The sequence below is a fragment of the Protomyctophum parallelum genome (assembly GCF_964188405.1).
Source record: "Protomyctophum parallelum genome assembly, chromosome: 19".
Classification (NCBI taxonomy): Eukaryota; Metazoa; Chordata; class Actinopteri; order Myctophiformes; family Myctophidae; genus Protomyctophum; species Protomyctophum parallelum.
Window position 1 is genome coordinate 6,599,079 of NC_139717.1, and position 17,448 is coordinate 6,616,526.

The following is a 17,448-nucleotide window of genomic DNA, read 5'->3' on the forward strand; positions in this document are numbered from 1 at the left end:
CTTCTTTTTGTTTTAAGGGGCACATTGCTGTCCAGAGGGAAAAGGGCAGTGGGTGCTCTAGCACCCCCTATTGTCTATCTGTGCACGCCACTGACACTGTATATATATATATGTGTATTGTTGTCTACTCCTTCCATCTGAAGGTCTGAAGAAGGGCTACTGCTCGAAAAGTTACCACTTTAAGAAAAGAAATCTCGGAGCAGAAAATGGCGTGCGGATTTGTTTCATTTATCTACTTGTGACTTTATTTAATCTATATAGTAGGCACTTGGATGTGCGTGTTCTTTGTGGTTGTTTTCAGCCTCCCTAACTACCTCATATTCTTTGTTCTTTGTGGTTGTTTTCAGCCTCCCTAACTACCTCATATTCTTTGTTCTTTGTGGTTGTTTTCAGCCTCCCTAACTACCTCATATTCTTTGTTCTTTTTGGTTGCTTTCAGCCTCCCTAACTACCTCATATTCTCCCAAGAGATACTCTACTACCATCAGGGACATCACAGCTGGCATGCCCCCCCCCCCCTCCCCCACAGCTCCGTATTGAAAACAAGGAAACAAGGCATACGGCCTCCAATTGGGAAAAAGTGGTCAATTAGCAAAACTAAAACAACATGCTGTGGAACAGTGGAAGCATTAGGCTACTTTTTATAAAAACCTGAACCACTGTTCATCATTCATCACAGTGAGTGGGCAGACAAATGGACCTGGTTCAAGTACCTTGTAAAGTAAACGTGTGTGCGTGTGTGCGTGCACATGCATGCGTTTGTGTGCTAATTGGATATAGAGGGTATATGCGCGAAACCGGAAGTTATGCAGGAACGCCAACTGAGTGGCAAAAAACTACTTTCTGGCCTTGACAACCCATATGCATCCAAACAGAAAAGTCCTGTCTGATTGCATTAAATTAAACAACATTAAACTCACTTTGCCACTCGATATGCCATTCTTTTTTTATTATTTATTTACCCAGGGAAGTATAGCTGAGCACAGGTGCTCATTTTCAGCAACGCCCTGCACATAGAAACACACACATTAAAACCTGGGAGCTGACCAGCGCAGCCACAGTCTGATACTGTTGGCCACAAAGCAGCTCCAGGGGGAGCAGTTGGGGTTTCAGTGCCTTGCTCAAGGACACTTCAGTGGTGTTGGGTGATATAACAGTCACTTCCCCACCCAGATCTTTCCTGCCCGTCAGTGGAATCGAACCGGCAACCTTTCGACAACAAGGGCGCTTCTCTAACCCTTAGGCCACCGCTGGCCCCATTCACTTTAAGCATACCCTCTATACTAGACCTGTGCCCGTCTGCCACCGGCCTTTTTCTTTTCTTTTTTTTAAATCTGGAATGCCTGTAGAGTGCAAACTGATTGTGAAGAGTGGACTGACTTACGCCAGGGCTCCACTGGGCGCGTCTGCGGCGCGTCTGCGGCGCGTCTCCGTCCGCGTCGGGAATGTGCCCTTTTAATCAATGGAGGGTGGCTCCACTGCCCGCGTTGCGTCGCGTCTCCGTCACCATAAAATTGAACCGGTTCGTTTTTTGACGCACGCACGCGTGACGCACGCGTGACGCAACGCGCCCAGTGGAGCCCTGGCGTAAGTAATCAAATGGCAGGTGTGGGGAATCCTGCAGGTGTAGCCTGGGGTTGCAATGGAATTGGAATGGGAATTAGGCTAATTAGGCCCACATGGCAACCGTGTATCCAACCGACTCAAGGCCGGACACTGCGTGCACTCTGTGTGGTGGTGTGGACTGTGGAACGCGTGTGTTTGAAGTCGGTGGGGCGAACGGTTCTCGAGTTACGTGGATTACAGACACATATACAGAGCACCGGCGTTAGGGTCCATTGGGCCACCGGGGCCGGCCGGGGGCCAGTCTGTTTAGAGCTGGCCCAGTCTGACTTTGAAAACACAAGAAAAACAACAAGAGATAGCTAACATTGGCAGCCCTTCATTCACCCCCTGTGCAACAGTGTGCATGCAAATTACTGTTAGTAGCGAACCACAGCAAGCTGCCTTTGTTTTCAATGGTCCCCACTCCCCAGCAATTCGGCAAAACCGTTCACACCTATGTCGGAGTTGCCTATGTCCCGTGATTCCAATTAATTGGCCCAGTCAATAATTTAATCCACGCTACGCGCCTGATACAGAGACGTGGTGAATTTATAATATGAACACTGTTCCCCAGTTTCACGTTGCCAGACATCCATCCGTCTATAGTATCGATACATCTGGGGAAATCTAAACCATAATACTGTTGTATTATGGTCTAGAATCGTGGTGGGAATGCCCACTAATAAACCTACACTTGCTGCTTTGAAAAGCAACTACTTAATTGTGCCTGTCGGGCACCAGCCTACTTGGGAACGATGCAAGTTGGCAACAGTGAAAAATGAAACTCGGGATTACATACCCTACCCTAGTATATGCGATACCCGTTATACCACGATATTTGTGGTAATCGCAACATGGATTACAGACATACACACACATACACAGTAAATGTACAGAGATGTGGGGCTCCATTCTCGTCACCGCTAAACCCCTTATCCCTAAACTTTTTTTTTTTTTTTTTACTATTTTGCAAAACATTTTTTAATAGTTAAAATGGCCAGTCTACAAGCTCACAACGTGACAATGTAGATTGGCTAGTTGAACTATTCAAAAATGTTTTTCAAAATAGTAAAAAAAAAATGCTAAGAAGTTTAGGGATAAAGGGTTTAGCGGTGACAAAAATGGAGCCTGTGGTGTGCAAGCTCCTTCACAGTGGAAATATTTGTCTCTACATAAACTTGACCCGGGTTTGTGTAGGTGATTGATTGATTAAAAACGTTATTAACAGTTTGTAGAATCAGCACAAGAAAGCCGTTTAATATACAAGGTCTGCTATTAAGAGGATTAAAAATAACCCAGACAGCACTTAATTGGCTTAATTGTTTCAATTGGAGTCCTCCATTTTCAATCGATCAGAAAATGGTGGACAAGAACACCAGGTTGCTTGTTGATTGATTGCCTGGCTCTGGCTGGATAGGCCTACTAATATTCACATTAAGTGCATACCTTTGTGTTTGATATCGAATTTAAATGTTTTTGTTTGTTTGTTTGTTTAGTGTCTCCTTGGTTGTGTTGTTTTTGCAGCAGCCAGGGCCAGGCTAGGGGACGTGTTGCAAAAGTCAGTCAGCGGGGTGTGGTTTAATATTCTGACGTCGACGTTTTTGGGTTGACAGACAGTGAACCGAACGGACGGGGTTTTGCTGCACGTAGACACATTCACTCAGACCGTCCGTAGCTCCTGGGCAGATGACACGGAACCCGTCCGTATCGTGTGATATCATATGCATGGACTTTGTCAGTCAGTCAGTGGCGCAACAACAATGTGACTACAAATATAGGCAACACTTTCAGCGACAAGAAACTTACCGCCCCTTATTACCGCTTAGTGTGTGATCTAGTTGAATATAAGTGTTGATCCATAGCAGTGTCAGCGGTCTATGAAGACATAAACAGCCGGGCGGCGCGTCCTGTTCACCGGTATACTTCTACTCCACTCTGCCGCCACAACAAGCTGCCAAGCAACAACTTTCCCCCCAGCTGGCGTGCATTATTATCTGCCTGTGAGAGAGACTATAGCTGTGAGCCTGGCTGTGACTGACATTAAAGGTAAGAACAATAAGAATCCTTTCCTTTTTTAAAACGAACGGGACTCGACTAGTCTGCATTCTCGTGGTTCGGCATGAACAAACTTTTTGAGGCTAAAGTCCGTATTAGTGCCGTCAGGTCAAAATATGTAGTCACGTAGAGAGGCAAGCCAGCAAGCCCAACTATAAATAAATGTGATTTATTGTATACGATATACGGCCAAAAAGAAATCACATTACACACACACACACACACACACACACACACACACACACACACACACACACACACACACACACACACACACACACGTGTGCGTTCATTTTGTGTAGTCTATAGTCTCGAGACCTTTTCAATCTTGACAAAACGTTCTAAAAATGAGTCCCAAGTTTGTTATTGTTTATTTCCTGGTGTTATTTTTGTGAATATCAGGCTCTGGAAATAAACTTAGTCCCGATCGAGCTGTTCCCCATTATATCAACGTCACTGACATTCAATCAAAGGTCTGTCAATATGTGGAATATAGTATGTTACCTAATCAATCAGTTACTTGAACATATACCTGTTTACCAATCAGTTTATTTACAAGTCATAGCCTGCCCTACACCAAATGCAGCTCCAAGTGCTGAACATAAGTGGAAATAACCATAATAACTAATTAAGTAACACAAAAATTAAGTTAACATAAAAGCATGAAAATGAATATCCAGGGATCTCTCTCTTTCTCTTATATTTCATTCATTCATACAGTATTGTGTGTGTGTGTGTGTGTGTGTGTGTGTGTGTGTGTGTGTGTGTGTGTGTGTGTGTGTGTGTCAGTCACACATGAGCATAATATATCTGTAAAAAGTGCAATTCGAACTCGAAATAAATGCACAATAAAGCCAGTCTAAAGGGGTGTTTAACCTTTTCCTCTGACACCCTCATGTCCTCCAGAAAGCCATTCCACACCCTAGGACCATTCCATTAGCCTGTGCCTTAGGCTCAGAGCAGTGGTCCGGTCCGGGGACCACCAGCGGTCCTTGAGGGGGTTCCAGGTGGTCCCCATGCAGCTAAATGATGGAGAGTTGGTAACCAAATGGACCCTTATAGATCATTAACTCTTGAGAGTGTAAAATGAAACCAAATGGACCCGTACAGGTCCATTATTGTTAAACACCTGCATTACTCTACACAATTTGAGAATGTAGAATAATCGTGATCAACTTTTGCCTAATGGTACCAACATCAATACATGGAATTGTGGACAACAAAACCCTATCCAACAATAACAAGATATTATTAGAAGCTAAATGGCATCAAAATGGTGGTCCATATGCTGAATAAATAATGGGCCTTTAATTGATATGAAAAGGGTTGAAAACCACTGGTTTAGACCAGAGCAGAGGGCCATGATGGAGGGGTCTACTGGTTAGGGTAGGTCTACATCATGAGTCATAACATGTCTTAACCCATTCTGACCTGAGATCAGATTCATACGAGGTTTCCACTGGACACACACTGGTCTGATTAACCCATTCTGACCTGAGATCAGATTCTAGAAATGTCAGTCGCTCTTCGATTTAAAAAAAATAGCAGACCTACAAGCTCATATCGCGCCACTCGGTGGCGCGATATGAGCTTGTAGATCTGCTATTTTTAAATAGCTAAAGCACGACATGATGCCAACACCAAAATGGGTGCCCGTTCAGAATGGGTTAATAATACCATGTCAGTCATTTAATTGGGACTGAGATCATTTATCGATTTATAGACTTAATAAAATAATTTGACAATCAATTCTAAAACTAACAGGTCAATACTTTAGCCATTGCAGTGATTTGTCAGGTTTGATGTCAGTGTTTCCCCTAGCCAGAAGGGGGGGATTGTGTGTGTGTGTGTGTGTGTGTGTGTGTGTGTGTGTGTGTGTGTGTGTGTGTGTGTGTGTGTGTGTGTGTGTGTGTGTGTGTGTGTGTGTGTGTGTGTGTGTGTGTGTGTGTGTGTGTGTGTGTGTGTGTGTGTGTGTGTGTGTGTGTGTGTGTGTGTGTGTGTGTGTGTGTGTGTGTGTGTGTGTGTGTGTGTGTGTGTGTGTGTGTGTGAGAGAGAGATGTTGGACCAGTGCAGACGTATGCAACATTTTATTTTTACTGTCATTTGCAGTTATTTGCCTTTTTTGTCCTATTCGGTGCTTGTTTTGGTCCTGACTCCTGGGCAACATAATTTATGATCTGCTGAGTTTTGTATTCTGTCAAGTAGTTTGCTGGCATTTTGTGGTTGATCTAAGAAAGGACAGCATTGCAATAGTCCAGACTCCAGGGAAAATGTGTGCACTAAATCTCTCGGGTTGGCTGATTCCTGATGTGGACAATAATACATTTAGTCTGACTTCTGGGATTGTCTGCGACTTCAGTGTAGATGTTAGTTTCTCTCTCTCTGTCTCTGACTCCGCTTCAATGACCGGTACCTCCGTTTTGTCCCGGTTAAACCTGAGGAACGACTCTCCATTTTACAATTTAGGCATTTAGCCAGAGGGATTTACATTAAGCAAGAACAAAGAATAAAAAAAAGCATGGTAATACATCAAATACATACGAAGTATAGTTATCATGAAATATACGTAAGCTTAGAGTGTAACAGTGTTATTATACAGTGCTATGTTTACATAAAAGTCTACACACACTGCTCTCTAAGATATATAAGTTGAGCCTTTTCATACGCCTGTAGGAGGTGGAGGCTAGGTCAAGTACTGCGGCAAGTGCTATGTCGAGCTAAGATGGAGTCTGAAGAGGTGTGTTTTCAGACTGCGGCGGAAGATTGTCTACAAATGACTTCTAAATCCTGATAGTACAACCCAGATTCGGCACAAACAAGGGACTAAATTATTTTCACTCCTATGCCACCAAAATGTGGAACGCCCTACCAACAGTCATTAAGACATGTGAATCCCTTGACTCCTTCAAAACCGCTCTCAAAGGTCACCTACGGATGGCTGCAATTCGAAACTGGCCTCTGTAAAATCTGAATCCCCCCACCCCCCCCATTTCCCCTCACTGTATATGTATCTTTTCCCTTTTTGCTTCCTATATGATGAATTCCTGTTCTGTTCTTTAGCTACATAGAAATGTCTATTTGTATGTCTCAAAATGTTTTGATGAATTGAACAATGTGAACCCTGTTGTAAACAAGTGTAATGCTTAATCGGGTCGTCCACTCACAGTTAACAGTCTTTGTATTGAGTTTGTGCTTGAAATGTACTGGAATTCTGCAAACTGTTAATAAATATTTCAATCAATCAATCAATCAATCAATAGTTTTCTGAAAAACCCATGTTTCTGTCAGTCGTTCTCAAACATTTTCATGTCAAGGACCCCAAAAGAATATATGTAATTGGCCGCCGACCCCCATCTGAAAATATGTTGTTCCAGGCAGGAACCCTCCAGAAACAAAGATTTGACTTAAAAATAAATCAAAGGTCAAGATTGTTTGAAATTGTTCCCAGCAATAACTTGACTGTAGTTTTCTTTTTAATCAGCTTGTTGAGCAATCTGTTCTATATTCAGTCGCTGAGCTGAAGTGACTTTTCATGACTTTCTCCTCATTGGCTGACCTTTCAGCTACTGTAATGGGGAGTCCACATTGCGTTCCCATACTCTGAACGGGCAATTTGATGCCCCCAGTAAGGCTGGCCAACGTTGAAGCCTACTGGTTAAAGCTGGAACTGCAGGCGGGCCCGTGCATTTTGCCCAAGGAAACCCTGTTCTTCTGGGTAGGACACACTACACTAGGATAGTGCCGAGGAACGATACGAGCTTGTAGATCTGCTATTTCTTTTTAATCGTGAAAATGTGGCACAAATCTTTGAAATATATTCTTTCAGAGTGAACGTTTTTAACTCAAATGTTTGCTTCTGGGGTGGGGGGGGGGGGGGGACACAACATATTTTCAGATGGGGGGGGTCTGTGGCCAAATGCAGATAATTCTGGGGGTCCTTGACATGGAAAAAGGTTGAGCATCACTGACAAACTGTTGTGTCTCGAGAGGAGGCGAGCTTTTGTGACCCACAGGGGATCCTTTGGATTTAATTGATAATTCCCTGAAAAGACGTGCTGTGATTTGGAAAGTAGTCGCTGGAGTGCAGGGATGTGCTGTGGATATTTTTAACTGGTGGGGCGTGTACCGTGCACGCCAGTTAACTGGCGGGGCGTGTACCGTGCACGCCAGTTAACTGGTGGGGCGTGTACCGTGCACGCCAGTTAACTGGTGGGGCGTGTACCGTGCACGCCAGTTAACTGGTGGGGCGTGACGCGTGCACGCCAGCGATCACAGAGGGAAATGAAGTGATGGGGTTGGGTGTGAGCTGATGGTATTGCTGCGTTCACACAGGGCAGATTAAACGACGCAGTCTACCATTCATTGTCAGTGGAAGCCAGCGACGTGGCATTGCAAAGAAACAATGATGCATGTTGTAGCTACGTAGCTGCTCCAAATGAACGCACAGCGGGTCTTTGCATCGTTTCATCTGCCCGTCAGTGTGAACGCACCGATACCATCAGCTCACACCCTGGTCCTCTCAGCCTATGGGATCACAACTGTCAGTGCAGAAGAGGTCATCAAAGTTTTCATGAGGCAACTATTCATTTCAGTTCTCTACATTGTTGAAGAGAAGACTTTCCGCACACTCTTTACTTACGTAACAGTCGGTGCGCAGGCGATAACATACGACTTACGTAACAGTCGGTGTGTAGGCGATAACGCAGAAAACGTGTAGGAGAAGGAGGGAGACCTTTCACCTTGCCTGAGGAAGGTTGAAAGAACGAAATGTTGCACTTTGACGTTAAATAAATTAAAATTCAATCTACAATAAAATGTCAATCTTTGTTGCATTGGGTTGACTTTCTCTGAGAAGCAATATGTGTGGTTAGCAGATCATTGCCCTCTTTAGTCTGTTTACATAATCGATGGAATAAATCACACTAGTGACACTAAACAGTAAAATACTCAGTATTAATTTATCCATTTACTTGGAGAGTACAAATGCAACCAAATGGACCAGTATAGGCAGCATAGGACCCATAGAGGTGTGTTACGTGTACAGATGTAACCAAATGGACCCTGCTATCGGTCCCTTTTGGTTACATTCTCATGTACATACTCACAGAGTTAAATGTGAATACTGGGGATTTTACTATGTACAGCAGGGATGTGAGGGAGGACCTATTTTAACCTTCTTTTTCATATTTAATTTTAAAATAAATCCTCTCCCTTACACACTTGTGCCAGTGATCACCCTCCCCTGTGCCAATGACACCCGTGCTTTACTGCCTAAGGTTGCCTACCGCGGCCCTGATGTGCATCATGTTGGTACCCTGCCTCACTGCCTAAGGTTGCCTACCCAGGCTCTGATGTGCATCATGTTGGTACCCTGCCTCACTGCCTAAGGTTGCCCTACCCAGGCCCTGATGTGCATCATGTTGGTACCCTGCCTCACTGCCTAAGGTTGCCTACCCAGGCCCTGATGTGCATCATGTTGGTACCCTGCCTCACTGCCTAAGGTTGCCCTACCCAGGCCCTGATGTGCATCATGTTGGTACCCTGCCTCACTGCCTAAGGTTGTCTACCCAGGCCCTGATGTGCATCATGTTGGTACCCTGCCTCACTGCCTAAGGTTGTCCTACCCAGGCCCTGATGTGCATCATGTTGGTACCCTGCCTCACTGCCTAAGGTTGCCCTACCCAGGCCCTGATGTGCATCATGTTGGTACCCTGCCTCACTGCCTAAGGTTGCCTACCCAGGCCCTGATGTGCATCATGTTGGTACCCTGCCTCACTGCCTAAGGTTGCCCTACCCAGGCCCTGATGTGCATCATGTTGGTACCCTGCCTCACTGCCTAAGGTTGCCTACCCAGGCCCTGATGTGCATCATGTTGGTACCCTGCCTCACTGCCTAAGGTTGTCTACCCAGGCCCTGATGTGCAGCATGTTGGTACCCTGCCTCACTGCCTAAGGTTGCCTACCCAGGCCCTGATGTGCATCATGTTGGTACCCTGCCTCACTGCCTAAGGTTGCCTACCCAGGCCCTGATGTGCATCATGTTGGTACCCTGCCTCACTGCCTAAGGTTGCCCTACCCAGGCCCTGATGTGCAGCATGTTGGTACCCTGCCTCACTGCCTAAGGTTGCCCTACCCAGGCCCTGATGTGCATCATGTTGGTACCCTGCCTCACTGCCTAAGGTTGCCCTACCCAGGCCCTGATGTGCATCATGTTGGTACCCTGCCTCACTGCCTAAGGTTGCCCTACCCAGGCCCTGATGTGCATCATGTTGGTACCCTGCCTCACTGCCTAAGGTTGCCTACCCAGGCCCTGATGTGCATCATGTTGGTACCCTGCCTCACTGCCTAAGGTTGTCTACCCAGGCCCTGATGTGCATCATGTTGGTACCCTGCCTCACTGCCTAAGGTTACCTACCCAGGCCCTGATGTGCATCATGTTGGTACCCTGCCTCACTGCCTAAGGTTGCCCTACCCAGGCCCTGATGTGCATCATGTTGGTACCCTGCCTCACTGCCTAAGGTTGCCCTACCCAGGCCCTGATGTGCATCATGTTGGTACCCTGCCTCACTGCCTAAGGTTGCCTACCCAGGCCCTGATGTGCATCATGTTGGTACCCTGCCTCACTGCCTAAGGTTGCCCTACCCAGGCCCTGATGTGCATCATGTTGGTACCCTGCCTCACTGCCTAAGGTTGCCTACCCCCAGGCCCTGATGTGCATCATGTTGGTACCCTGCCTCACTGCCTAAGGTTGTCCTACCCAGGCCCTGATGTGCATCATGTTGGTACCCTGCCTCACTGCCTAAGGTTGCCCTACCCCCAGGCCCTGATGTGCATCATGTTGGTACCCTGCCTCACTGCCTAAGGTTGCCTACCCAGGCCCTGATGTGCAGCATGTTGGTACCCTGCCTCACTGCCTAAGGTTGTCTACCCAGGCCCTGATGTGCATCATGTTGGTACCCTGCCTCACTGCCTAAGGTTGCCTACCCAGGCCCTGATGTGCAGCATGTTGGTACCCTGCCTCACTGCCTAAGGTTGTCTACCCAGGCCCTGATGTGCATCATGTTGGTACCCTGCCTCACTGCCTAAGGTTGCCTACCCAGGCCCTGATGTGCATCATGTTGGTACCCTGCCTCACTGCCTAAGGTTGTCTACCCAGGCCCTGATGTGCATCATGTTGGTACCCTGCCTCACTGCCTAAGGTTGTCCTACCCAGGCCCTGATGTGCATCATGTTGGTACCCTGCCTCACTGCCTAAGGTTGTCTACCCAGGCCCTGATGTGCATCATGTTGGTACCCTGCCTCACTGCCTAAGGTTGCCCTACCCAGGCCCTGATGTGCATCATGTTGGTACCCTGCCTCACTGCCTAAGGTTGCCCTACCCAGGCCCTGATGTGCATCATGTTGGTACCCTGTCTCACTGCCTAAGGTTGCCCTACCCAGGCCCTGATGTGCATCATGTTGGTACCCTGCCTCACTGCCTAAGGTTGCCCTACCCAGGCCCTGATGTGCATCATGTTGGTACCCTGCCTCACTGCCTAAGGTTGTCTACCCAGGCCCTGATGTGCATCATGTTGGTACCCTGCCTCACTGCCTAAGGTTGCCCTACCCAGGCCCTGATGTGCATCATGTTGGTACCCTGCCTCACTGCCTAAGGTTGCCCTACCCAGGCCCTGATGTGCATCATGTTGGTACCCTGCCTCACTGCCTAAGGTTGTCTACCCAGGCCCTGATGTGCATCATGTTGGTACCCTGCCTCACTGCCTAAGGTTGTCCTACCCAGGCCCTGATGTGCATCATGTTGGTACCCTGCCTCACTGCCTAAGGTTGCCCTACCCAGGCCCTGATGTGCATCATGTTGGTACCCTGCCTCACTGCCTAAGGTTGTCTACCCCCAGGCCCTGATGTGCATCATGTTGGTACCCTGCCTCACTGCCTAAGGTTGCCCTACCCAGGCCCTGATGTGCATCATGTTGGTACCCTGCCTCACTGCCTAAGGTTGCCCTACCCAGGCCCTGATGTGCATCATGTTGGTACCCTGCCTCACTGCCTAAGGTTGCCCTACCCAGGCCCTGATGTGCATCATGTTGGTACCCTGCCTCACTGCCTAAGGTTGTCTACCCAGGCCCTGATGTGCATCATGTTGGTACCCTGCCTCACTGCCTAAGGTTGCCCTACCCAGGCCCTGATGTGCATCATGTTGGTACCCTGCCTCACTGCCTAAGGTTGCCCTACCCAGGCCCTGATGTGCAGCATGTTGGTACCCTGCCTCACTGCCTAAGGTTGCCCTACCCAGGCCCTGATGTGCATCATGTTGGTACCCTGCCTCACTGCCTAAGGTTGCCCTACCCCCAGGCCCTGATGTGCATCATGTTGGTACCCTGCCTCACTGCCTAAGGTTGCCCTACCCAGGCCCTGATGTGCATCATGTTGGTACCCTGCCTCACTGCCTAAGGTTGTCCTACCCAGGCCCTGATGTGCATCATGTTGGTACCCTGCCTCACTGCCTAAGGTTGCCTACCCAGGCCCTGATGTGCATCATGTTGGTACCCTGCCTCACTGCCTAAGGTTGCCCTACCCAGGCCCTGATGTGCATCATGTTGGTACCCTGCCTCACTGCCTAAGGTTGCCCTACCCAGGCCCTGATGTGCATCATGTTGGTACCCTGCCTCACTGCCTAAGGTTGCCCTACCCAGGCCCTGATGTGCATCATGTTGGTACCCTGCCTCACTGCCTAAGGTTGTCTACCCAGGCCCTGATGTGCATCATGTTGGTACCCTGCCTCACTGCCTAAGGTTGCCCTACCCAGGCCCTGATGTGCATCATGTTGGTACCCTGCCTCACTGCCTAAGGTTGTCCTACCCAGGCCCTGATGTGCATCATGTTGGTACCCTGCCTCACTGCCTAAGGTTGCCCTACCCAGGCCCTGATGTGCATCATGTTGGTACCCTGCCTCACTGCCTAAGGTTGCCCTACCCAGGCCCTGATGTGCATCATGTTGGTACCCTGCCTCACTGCCTAAGGTTGCCCTACCCAGGCCCTGATGTGCATCATGTTGGTACCCTGCCTCACTGCCTAAGGTTGCCCTACCCAGGCCCTGATGTGCATCATGTTGGTACCCTGCCTCACTGCCTAAGGTTGTCTACCCAGGCCCTGATGTGCATCATGTTGGTACCCTGCCTCACTGCCTAAGGTTGCCTACCCAGGCCCTGATGTGCATCATGTTGGTACCCTGCCTCACTGCCTAAGGTTGCCCTACCCAGGCCCTGATGTGCATCATGTTGGTACCCTGCCTCACTGCCTAAGGTTGCCCTACCCAGGCCCTGATGTGCATCATGTTGGTACCCTGCCTCACTGCCTAAGGTTGCCCTACCCAGGCCCTGATGTGCATCATGTTGGTACCCTGCCTCACTGCCTAAGGTTGCCCTACCCAGGCCCTGATGTGCATCATGTTGGTACCCTGCCTCACTGCCTAAGGTTGCCTACCCAGGCCCTGATGTGCATCATGTTGGTACCCTGCCTCACTGCCTAAGGTTGTCCTACCCAGGCCCTGATGTGCATCATGTTGGTACCCTGCCTCACTGCCTAAGGTTGCCCTACCCAGGCCCTGATGTGCATCATGTTGGTACCCTGCCTCACTGCCTAAGGTTGCCTACCCAGGCCCTGATGTGCATCATGTTGGTACCCTGCCTCACTGCCTAAGGTTGCCCTACCCAGGCCCTGATGTGCATCATGTTGGTACCCTGCCTCACTGCCTAAGGTTGCCCTACCCAGGCCCTGATGTGCATCATGTTGGTACCCTGTCTCACTGCCTAAGGTTGCCCTACCCAGGCCCTGATGTGCATCATGTTGGTACCCTGCCTCACTGCCTAAGGTTGCCCTACCCAGGCCCTGATGTGCATCATGTTGGTACCCTGCCTCACTGCCTAAGGTTGCCTACCCAGGCCCTGATGTGCATCATGTTGGTACCCTGCCTCACTGCCTAAGGTTGCCCTACCCAGGCCCTGATGTGCATCATGTTGGTACCCTGCCTCACTGCCTAAGGTTGCCCTACCCAGGCCCTGATGTGCAGCATGCACATACTGTAGGTCTGAGAGAACATAATGTAGTGGAGGAGCTTAGGAAGAGATGAGGGATATTTCGCGCAAATTTGTCTAAAAGCTCAAAGTTTTGCACAGATGTAGTCCAGGGCATGCTCCAACGATTTAGCCAGGGTGCCCGAGCCGGTGACCTTCGGGGTCGCCACAGCGAATCCATAATGTCCACCATTAACAGCCTATAATACAGTAAGGCAACATTTTCTAATTTTCATTATGCTTTAAGCAGCACGTGACGTGTCAAACTAGGGGGTTTTCATGATTTTGAATCCATTCCAAGCACTAGTTTTGCACAAAAACACTCCTTGGGCTAAATTCACCCCTTAGCCACTTGCCCAAAGGAGTGTTCTTCTGTGCAATACTAAGGCTTGGAATGGATTCAGAATCATGAAAACCTCCTAGTTTGACACGTCGCATGCTATTTAAAGCATAATGAAATGTAGGCAATTTTTATACTGTATAGTGTATAGGCTGTTTATAGTGTTTTAAGAGCAAACCACCGCCACCGCTCCAGCCCTTCTCTCTGTTTTTACTCACCACCGCTCAACGTTATTTCAGCTCCGGTGGTCACCTCACCACCGACAATCCAGACTATGAATAGGCCTTGAGCATGCCCTGGGCTACATCTGTGCAAGATTTGGTGCTTTTAGACGATTTGGAGCGAAATATCCCTAAGCTCCTCAGCTAATGCTTCCTCCACTGCGGTGAAACAACACAGCAGCACCACATGAAATGGCCTCTGTGCAGCTTTGATTGGAAAGGTTTACTCTCCTCTCGCTTCCCCAACGCTCAGGGCGGATGGCAGATCTACAAGCTCATAGCGTGACACCGAGTGCAGCGATACGAGCTTGTAGATCTGCTATTTTTGAAAAATCGTGAATGTGGTGCAAATGTTTGAATATATATATATATATATATATATATATATATATATATATATATATATTCTTTCAGAGCAAATGTTTTTAACTCAAATCTTTGCTTCTGAGAGGTTCCTGGAACAACATATTTTCAGATGGTTGTTGGCGGCCAATTTGTGGGGTCCTTGACATGAAAACCACTGACATGGAAACATAGTTTTTTTTGTTGTTGTTGAAAAAGTCATGATTTAGAAGACATTTGGTAGAATCTGGTCTCCGGTCTAAATGGGTTAAATGAACTTGCTTCAGTGTCAAAATTACTTCACGGTTAAATGAACTAGAATCACACCAGAAATTGGCATTGAAAGCAAATTAAATTGGATTGACAGTTCACATGATGTCAGATCTGAGAACAACAGTGCTTTCTCACGCAAAATACCACATTCTGTCATTAAAGTTGACAGCAATGTGGGCAGCAGGATATTATTATAAATTAAATCAGTTGCTGTGTGTCTAGAAAATTAACTTGAGAATGGATGGCCGGATTTTCATTTTGTTCGATGGCCGTGCCAAAAGAACCTCCACAGCATTCTCTGGCATGTACCAGATTTCACCTCCACAGCCACACTCCCCGATATTATCCCATTCTGGGCGGGAACCCCTTTTGGTGTTTGAACTGCATTATGATATACTTTAGTGTACCTCCCAGCCCTGGCAAGAGTAGTTCTGGAGTAGTTCCAACGGATTGTGTGCCCCTGGTCTTTCCCTATAGTGGGACTGATTGAGGGTAGCTACTGGGACGTAAGTCGGGACTTGATCCCTCCCGGCTGGGTCGCCTGAGTGAGGGGTACGATGTTGAGAGACCCGAAACCCCGTTGACCTCAGGATGCATCACTGAGGATACTGTACGTCCCAGGTGCATCCATGCGATGTTTTTTTTGTTATATTTAGCTATTGAAAAATAGCAGATCTACAAGCTCATAGCGTGGCACAGAGTGCCGCGCTACAATCTTGTAGATCTGCTATTTTTGAGAAATCGTGAAAATGTGGCCCAAATCTTTGAATGTATATTCTTTCAGAGCAAACGTTTTTAACGGTTCTGGGGGGTCCCTGGAACTACATATTTTCAGATGGGGGGTCGACTCGGCAGGCAATTACATATATTTTTTGGGGGTCCTTCACATGAAAACGACTGACAGTTTTTTTTCCAGAATGTTGTCAGGATTTAGAAGACATTTAGTAGAATGGTCCTCAGGTCTAAATGGGTTATACTGGGAGGTAGTTTTCTTTCCTTTGCATCCCGTAAAAGAAGCCGTGTCCGTTTCCGTCCGGCGCTGGGGAGGCAGTGAGACTTAACCCATTTTGGGCGGGAACCCCTTTTGGTGTTAGCATTATGTAATGCTTTAGCTATTGAAAAATAGCAGATCTACAAGCTCATAGCGCGCCACCGAGTGGCGCGCTACGAGCTTGTAGGTCTGCTATTTTTGAAAAAATCTTAAGAAGCACTGACATAGAAACATAGCTTTTTCAGAAAACTGTCAGGATGTAGAAGACATTTTTATAATCTGATCTCGGGTCAAAATGAAAACTGTCAGGATGTAGAGGACATTTTTATAATCTGATCTCGGGTCAAAATGAAAACTGTCAGGATGTAGAGGACATTTTTATAATCTGATCTCGGGTCAAAATGAAAACTGTCAGGATGTAGAGGACATTTTTATAATCTGATCTCGGGTCAAAATGAAAACTGTCAGGATGTAGAGGACATTTTTAGAATCTGATCTCAGGTCAGAATGGGTTAAGGATGGGAACGCTCTGCAGCCTTGGGCTTTTGTTTAAGAGTCATTCACCTCTGGCCAGCATCCGGGAACACTTCTATCACTTCACATTTTGCCTTCATTTGGCTTGGACCTACTGATAACGTACGTGCGTGCGTGCTTGTGTGTGTGTGTGTGTGTGTGTGTGCGCGCGGATGTGCGTGTGCGTGTGTGTGTATGTGTGTAATAAGGGCATATCTTTGAGCATGATTCTATTTATATTATTTGTTATTAAACAACAATAAGTGTCTAAAATCCCTAGGCAGGGAAATGGGGAAACACTGGGCTGGAACACTTTATTACACCAATGGTTATGGTAATTCCCTTGAGCAAGGCAGCGGATGTTTCAGAGGATCTGAAATCTGTGGCCGACGACAAACGGTAGAGAATTGCTGAACTGGCTAACTGGCTGATAGTAGCATAATATATTGCTGTTCTACTGATCCGTCAGATCTGATGTGTAAATGTCATGTGTTGAATAAATTGACCCATTCTACAAAAGGCCTTCTAAATCCTGACAGTTTTCTGATAAACCTATATTTCAGTCGTCAGTCGTTCTCAAACTTTTTCATGTCAAGGACCCACAAAAATATATTTAATTGGCCACCGGACCCCCATCTGAAAATATATTGTTCCAGGGACCCCCATCTTAAAATATGTTGTTCCAGGGACCCCCATCTGAAAATATGTTGTTCCAGGGACCCCCATCTGAAAATATATTGTTCCAGGGACCCCCATCTGAAAATATATTGTTCCAGGGACCCCCATCTGAAAATATATTGTTCCAGGGACCCCCATCTGAAAATATATTGTTCCAGGGACCCCCATCTGAAAATATGTTGTTCCAGGGACCCCCATCTGAAAATATATTGTTCCAGGGACCCCCATCTGAAAATATATTGTTCCAGGGACCTCAGGAAGCAAAGATTTTAGTTCTGAAAGAATATATATTCAAAGATTTGTGCCGCATTTTCACAATCTTTCAAAAATAGCAGATCTACAAGCTTGTGGCACCGAG

At 47.3% G+C, this 17,448-nt stretch overlaps 1 protein-coding gene across 2 annotated transcripts in view; it reads left to right on the plus strand.

The window, feature by feature from the left end:
• The first annotated feature begins 3,303 nt into the window (after positions 1-3,303).
• Positions 3,304-17,448, plus strand: part of esr2a (estrogen receptor 2a) — an 85,742-nt gene continuing 71,597 nt past the window's right edge. For both annotated transcript variants that reach the window (XM_083790905.1, XM_083790906.1), the window contains exon 1: positions 3,304-3,651. The gene's annotated coding sequence lies outside the window, so the exon portion shown is untranslated. The remainder of the gene's footprint in view (positions 3,652-17,448) is intronic.